Here is an 8,030-nt window from a genome sequence, read left to right as displayed (position 1 = left end):
AATAATTAGAAAGACAATTATTGGGTGTGGGGGTTATCTTGCATGCATGTATTCTTGAAGTATGTGGGAAGGTTGTGAGCTAAAAATGATAGAGAATGGGTTGGAGAATAATGGAATCTTTCCTAAAAGGGCCTTAAAAACAATAATGTATACATAGTATTTGATAATGTGCTCAAATGAGCTAGAATCATGACCATCTTCCTAATTTTAATCCAACTTGTTATATTTCTAAAATAGATCGAAGTGCTAAGAATTCCAGAATATTTTAGAGTTTAAAGGAAGCTCAATTGAGGTATGCTGGCTAAACCCCCTTCTTCTTAGAATCGAATCCCACGGTGTTCATGTAATTGGTGTAAGTCCCAAATGGATCATTATAGAATTGGCTATTCCTAATGCGTTTGTGTTGAAGGATGTATGTTCAATATTTATTCTAAATGCTTCATCATGTCATCTTGCCATTTGAGGATGTGTTCAAAATATGGAATATGTGTTAGAAATGTTAAGACTTCATGTCAAGATTGAATAAAGGTTGTTATTCCAAATTGTATGAAAAACCTCTATGTGCTTAGGATTCCCAAATTGCTCATATGTGTACTAATGCCTTAAATGGTAGGCCTTATTGTTGTTGATAATGATAATGATGTTTAAATGTGGAAAAGGGAACTGGAATTATGAAATACGGCCAAGTACCAAGAATGACTTAATAATTGTAGCCAATAGTGTCAATGAATCGAAAGGATATGAAAGAAGTATGATGTGAGATGATTGACTAAAAAAGGTAATGTCTTGGGTGAGACGGCCTAGCCGATCGGGCCGTGATCGGACATCATGCCGCACACATGGTGGTGACTGTGCTGGAAACGATAATTGAAATTGTGGTTATGGTTGATGTCTCAAATGAGACGACCTAGCCGATCGGGCCGTGATCGAACTCCGTGTAAGAATACGGTGGTATTGTGAATTATGGTGTATCGGCACTAAAAGATTACCCAACCTAATAACATGGAAATTGACTTGAAAACTTATGTGATCCTTAATTTGATGTTCTAGTATTTTTTGAAGCTCTTATTGAATTCTTGACTGTTCCTCCTTATATTATTATTCATTCTATTGAGATGGTGTTTAGTTTTATATACTAGTACTATTCGACAGTACTAATGTCCCTTTTGTCGGGGGCGCTGCATCTTTAAATGAATGCAGGTGGTTCCATAGCAGGCAGTGTTGATCAGCGATAGTGGTACATCCTCTTCCCAACAGACTTGGTAAGCCCCACTTCATCCTGGGGTCACGTATTGTATCTTCTGTTATTATTATCACGTCTCGAGGTATAGCCAGGGCCTTATTGCCGACACTATCATAACACTCTTTTATATCTTTTAGAGGCTCCGTAGACACTATGTGAGTTGTACATGGGTGCTAGAAAAGTTAAACAAATTATGTTGTGTTTTGATCTCTTGTTCCACTCGAATCATAAGAATGTGTGTATTTTGAGACTTTAAAATAATGTAACCAATGAGACGATTTAGTATTGTATATATGATCTTCCTACTGTCTAATTAATGAAATCATGTCTTCTCTTGATCATGGGTGAGTTGGGTAGAAAGCATCTAATAGGCTTGCTCGACCGGGTTCACTCGGTTGAGCGCCGGTCGCGTTCCCCGACATTGGGGCATGACAAACTTGGTATTAGAGCCTAAGGTTTTAAAGTGTCTTAGGATGTCTCAGAGCCGTGTCTAGTAGAGTCCTTCTTATCGGTTTGTTGTCAACCACATCTATAAGTTGGAGGCTACTTGGACATTTAGGAATAATACCCTTATTTGATATTCTGGATCGTGCGATGAAACTGATTGTGAAACTGTTCCTCCTCTAACTCGTGTATTTCTTTAACTTTCAGAACATGGCACCTAAGAAGAGAGAAAGAACTGGCCAATGAGCCAATGCCGCCTCAGGAGTGGCAGTTGCCCCTTTATTTGGTGATGCGGGTGAATACCCGAGGGGTGAGGACAATCCCCCGACGGCTACACTGCCCGATTCCACTACACCTGACCAGGCCACACCAGTTCCTGCACCTACTGAGGGTGCAACAGTTCCTCCAACTGATATTCCGATTCCACCTCCAGCCCCAGCTTCCGGTTCTGGTATTTTTAATGGGGATCTTTGGGGAGGTATCCAGATGCTGACACACATAGTGGCTTCACAAGCCCAGAGATCAAATGTTGCACCCACGTCTTCTAGACAACAAGTGGATTCTAATGGTTCCAGGGTGAACAAGTTTCTTCAGTTGGATCCTCTGGTGTTCACGGGTGCTAATCCCGAGGAGGACCCACAAGACTTCATTGATGAGATGCATAAGACTCTTCGGATTATGTGTGCTATTGAGGCGGAGGGAGTGGAGTTGGCCGCCTACTGCCTGAAAGGGGTGGCCTATTCTTGGTTTGAGCTATAGGAGGACTCTTGGGAAGAGGGGAGCCCTCCAGCGAGGTGGAGTAAGTTTGCTGACGCTTTCATGGACCATTTCTTGCCGGCCGAGACTAGGACAACTCGTGCCGCAGAGTTTGAGAACCTTAAGCAAGGAAGTAAGAGTATGTGAGAGTATCACATGGAGTTCATGCGTCTGTCTAAATATGCCATTCTCATGTTGCCTACTATGGAGGCTAGAGTGCGCTGGTTTGTGCAAGGCCTTAGCCCCTTGGTTATCAATGAGGCCGCTACAGCTGCCTTGAATTCAGATATGAACTATGGGAAGATGGTAGCATTTGTTCAAGCTATAGAGAACCGTAAGTTGAAGAACAGAATGGAACGAGAGGGTACCAGCAAGGCCCGGTCCGCGGGCAACTTTGGGGAGTCATTTGGTGGGGGAAGATGAGCTTTTAGGGGAGGGTCATCAGGGCTATCCCAGTCTTTTGCTCAGTCTTCAGCCAGTGCACCACCAGCAGGGCCCAGTCAGCAGTGAGGGAGTCATTTCAGGCCCAATCAGAGCAGCAGGGGACCCTACCAGCAGGGCCGATCAGGAGGGAGATTCCAGCAATAACGGAGGCCCCCATGCCCCAGGTGTGGGATGATTCACTTGGGGATCTGCTACATGGACCTATCTATATATTACAGGTGAGGATTGAGGGGCCATATTCAGAGGGAGTGTCGTTCATCCCGCCAGGGTACGGACAGGGGAACAACATAGCCATCTAGTTCTGCAGTTCCTACATCTTCAGCATCCCCTCCAGCTTGAGGTACTCCAGCACCAGTAGGGCCTGGTGCAGCTAGGGGTGGTGCGCAGAGTTAAGGAGGACCCAGCCATTTCTATGCTATGAGTGGTCGCTAGAGTGCAGAGGCCTCTCCAGATGTTGTCACAGGTATATTGACTGTCCATGATGTATATGCTCTTATTGATCTCGGTTCTACTTTGTCCTATGTTACCCCTTATGTTGCTATGGAATTTGGAATAGAACCGGTACAACTTCCTGAGCCGTTCTCTGTATCTACTCCGGTTGGCGAGTCTATTATGGCCGAACAGGTTTATAGGGGTTGTGTTGCCACGGTACGTGGTTGGGACACCGTGAACGATCTCATTGAATTGGGGATGGTCGATTTTGATGTAATTATGGGAATGGATTGGCTTTATTCATGTTTTGCCAAACTCGATTGCCGAACTAGAACTGTGAAGTTTGAATTTCCAAATGAGCCAGTTGTTGAGTGGAAGGGGGATAATGTGATGCCAAAAGGTAGGTTTATTTCTTACCTTAAGGCCAAGAAGATGATTAATAAGGGGTGTGTCTCTCATTTGGTCCGGGTTTCGGACACCGATGCTGAGGCACCTACACTCGAGTCTGTGCTAGTTGTGAATGAATTTCCAAAGGTCTTTCCTGATGAGCTCCCTGGGATTCCGCCAGACAGGGAGATTGATTTTGGGATTGATGTGATGCCAGGCACGCAGCCTATATCTATTCCACCCTAAGAATGGCACCGGCAGAATTGAAAGTGCTAAAAGAACAATTGAAGGATTTGTTACAGAAGGGTTTCATCCGGCCGAGTGTGTTACCATGGGGCGCACCGGTTCTCTTTGTGAGGAAGAAAGATGGATCACTGAGGATGTGTATTAACTATCGGCAGCTTAACAAAGTCACAATCAAATACAAATACCCATTACCAAGAATAGATGATTTGTTTGATCAGTTACAGGGTGCTAGGTACTTCTCCAAAATTGATTTACTGTCCGGGTATCACCAATTGAAGATCATGGAGTAGGATATTCTGAAAATAGCTTTCAGAAACCGGTATAGGCATTTTGAATTTCTGGTAATGTCTTTTGGGCTAACAAATGCCCCGGCGGCTTTCATGGATCTTATGAATCGGGTTTTCAAGCCTTTTCTCGATTCCTTTGTGATAGTGTTCATTGACGATATTCTTGTGTATTCACGAGGCCGAGAGGACCATGCCGATCATCTCAGGGCAGTATTGCAGACTCTTCATCAGCACCAATTGTACGCGAAATTTTCAAAATGTGAATTTTGGCTCGAGTCTATCACATTCTTGGGTCATGTTGTCTCCAGAGAAGGAATTAAGGTTGACCCTCAAAAGATTACAGCGGTGAAGAATTGGCCTAGACCTACAACACCAACCGAGATTTGCAGTTTCTTGGGCTTAGCAGGGTATTATAGGAAGTTTGTGGAGGGGTTCTATACTCTTGCCTCTCCGTTGACTAAATTGACTCAGAAAGCGGTTAAGTTCCAATGGTCCGATGCTTGTGAAAGGAGCTTCCAGAAGTTGAAATCAAGATTGACTACGATGCTGGTGTTGACCCTACCAGGGGGTACTGATGGGTTTGTGGTATATTGCGATTCTTCAAGGATCTGGCTTGGGTGTGTATTAATGCAACACGGCAAGGTTATAGCTTATGCTTCTAGGCAACTCAAGAATCATGAAAAGAACTATCCAACACATGACTTAGAATTTGCGGCGGTGGTTTTTGCATTAAAGATTTGGCATCATTATTTGTATGGGGTCCATGTAGATGTATTCACGGACCACAAGAGTCTTCAATATATTTTCAAATAAAAGGAGCTGAATCTGAGGCAGAGAAGATGGCTTGAGTTACTCAAGGATTACGACATCAATATTCTGTATCACCCGGGGAAAGCCAATGTTATGGCAGATGCTCTTAGCCGGAAATCTATGGGTAGTTTGGTAAACTTGGAGGCATGTCAAAGGCCATTGGCCAAGGAGGTTCACCAGTTAGCTAGCTTAGGAGTTCGTCTTGCGGACTCCATTGAAGGAGGGCTAATTGTGTAGAATAGGGTTGAATCATTGCTTGTCGTGAAAGTCAAAGAGAAACAGTATGATGATCCATTGTTGGTACAACTGAATGAGGGGATTGATAAACATAAAACTATGGCTTTTACTCTTGGCATGGATGATGGTACACTAAGGTACCAGGGACGGCTATGTGTTCCAAATGTAGATGGTCTCTGGGAAAGAGTCATGACCGAGGCTCACACTTCTATATATTCCGTGCACCTAGGTTCTACGAAGATGTATCATGATCTCAAGGAAGTCTATTGGTGGAATGACATAAAAAGGAATGTGGCGGACTTTGTGGCAAGGTGTCAGAATTGTCAGCAAGTAAAGATCGAACACCAACGGCCTGGTGGGTTAGCACAAAATATAGAAATTCCAATGTGGAAGTGGGAAATGATTAATATGGATTTTGTGGTAGGATTACCATGCACTCCACGCAAGTTTGACTCAATTTGGGTGATTGTGGATTGACTCACGAAATTAGCACATTTCTTGCCAGTTAAATCTACCAACACAGTGGAATAATATACTCAGTTGTATATCAAGGAAATAGTCAGGCTACATGGCACTCCAGTTTCTATCATTTTCGATCGAGGGGCTCAGTTCACGGCCAATTTTTGGAAGAAATTTCAGCAAGGTTTGGGTACTCAGGTGAATTGTAGTACAACCTTCCATCCACAGACCGACGGGCAAGCAGAGCGGACTATTCAAACGCTTGAGGACATGTTGCGTGCTTGTGTTCTCGACTTCAAGGGTAGTTGGGATGATCATTTACCACTCATAGAGATTGCTTATAACAACAAATTTCATGCTAGTATTCAAATGACACCATTTGAGGCATTGTATGGTAGAAGATGTAGATCTCCCATTGGGTTGTTCAAAATTGGGGAAGCTGAGTTGATAGGGCCAGACCTCGTGCATCAGGCTATGGAAAAAGTTAAGATTATTAAGGAGCGGTTTAAGACTGCTCAGAGTCATCAGAAGTCCTATTCAGATGTTCGTCGTAGGGATTTGGAGTTCAAAGAAGATGATTGGGTATTCTTAAAAATTTCCCCCATGAAAGGTGTAATGCGATTTGGTAAGAAAGGAAAATTGAGTCCGAGGTATGTTGGACCGTACAGAATCATTCAAAGGATTGGTGAGGTGGCGTATAAGCTTGAGCTACCACCTGAGATGTCATTAGTGCACTCAGTGTTTCATGTGTCTATGTTAAAGAAAGTAGTTGGAGATCTGACACTCATTGTTCCGGTTGAGACTATTGAGGTTAATGAGGAATTGACGTATGAAGAGATTCCAGTTTCTATTATTGATCGGCAAGTCCGAAAGTTGAAAAATAAAGAAATTGCCTCCGTGAAAGTTCTATGGTTCACCAATAGGTTGAAGAGGCTACTTGGGAGGCCGAGGAAGAAATGAAGAAAAAGTATCCTTATTTGTTTGAATAGACATGTATTTATAAAGTTGTGTTCTATGAAAATTCTAAGGGTTACCTTCTATGAATTATGTATCATTTGTACAAATTGACGTTAAGGGTGTTTCTTTCTGGTAATATATTGCTTGTGAGGCCACAGTTGGTGTTGTTTTGTGTTATGTTACGTCATTGGTTTATGTATATATTTTAAGGATGTGTTTCTGGGGCTCTCTGACAGGTGGATAGGCCTAGTTACAGGGGAAACTCTGGCAAAATTTTTGGGAATTTTTGGAGTAAGTCAAATTTGGGGCTGATAGTGTGTGGTATAAAAATTGAGTTGCATAAGATGCTAATAGTGAACCTTGACCCTCATTCGAGGACGAATGATCTTAAGTGGGGAAGGATGTAAGGCTCCGTGAAACTTTTCCTAAAAACCGGGTTCCGTGATGCCAGGGTAGGCGTAGAGGTTAATAAGCTCGCCGCGGTTCGGACTTTTTGGATTGAACAGTGTACTGGGGAGGTAAAGAAAAATATTTGGCAGAAATAGGCATTTTTGCTGCCCATTATGTGTCCGCATAATCACTCTGCGGGCCGCAGAATGGCCGCAGAGTGAAGCAGTTGTTTGGGCCATTTTTGATGTCAATTTTGCGGCTAGTTATGTGACCGCACAACCGTTTCACGGGCCGCACTTTCGTCGCACAATCAGCCTTGGAGTTTTTGCAGAGGGAGATTCTGCGACACATTATGCGACTGCAGAACAGGTCTGCGGGCCGCATAATAACCGCAGACCCAAGCAATTGTTTTTTCCAATTTTGGCACCAAATTATGCGGTCGATATGCGGACCGCATATCCATTCTGCGGTCGCATATGCGACCGCATATCCTGTTTCGGGGCTTCATTTTTGAAGTTTTTAAACCCGACCCTATTTTGTTAAAACATATGCCATAGTCCATTTTTTAGCATATTTCTGATATTTTTAGAGTGAGAAAGAGTTCTTAGAGTGGGGAAGTAACCTTCAACCTAATATCCAATAATTCTTGCTCAATCCTTGAAGACTATCAAGAAAGTCCTCATCTTAAAGGTAAGAATCTATGCCCTAGCTCTTAATTTCAAAAATCTACTAAAAAGGGAATAATTAGAAAGACAATTATTGGGTGTGGGGGTTATCTTGCATGCATGCATTCTTGAAGTATGTGGGAAGGTTGTGAGCTAAAAATGGTAGAGAATGGGTTGGGGAATGATTTAATCTTTCTTACAAGGGCCTTAAAAACATTAATGCACACCTAGTGTTTGATAATGTGCTCAAATGAGTTAGAATCATGACCATCT

General features: G+C 42.9%; 1 long non-coding RNA gene across 1 annotated transcript in view; it reads left to right on the top strand.

Moving 5' to 3' along the window:
* Positions 1-8,030, top strand: part of LOC138891797 (uncharacterized) — a 9,331-nt gene continuing 1,301 nt past the window's right edge. The window contains exon 1 of the long non-coding RNA XR_011408126.1: positions 1-1,325. This is a non-coding gene — a long non-coding RNA (uncharacterized lncRNA). The remainder of the gene's footprint in view (positions 1,326-8,030) is intronic.

The sequence above is a fragment of the Nicotiana tomentosiformis genome, chromosome 5 (assembly GCF_000390325.3).
Source record: "Nicotiana tomentosiformis chromosome 5, ASM39032v3, whole genome shotgun sequence".
NCBI classification, from domain to species: Eukaryota; Viridiplantae; Streptophyta; class Magnoliopsida; order Solanales; family Solanaceae; genus Nicotiana; species Nicotiana tomentosiformis.
This window is presented reverse-complemented; position numbering and strand designations above follow the sequence as displayed.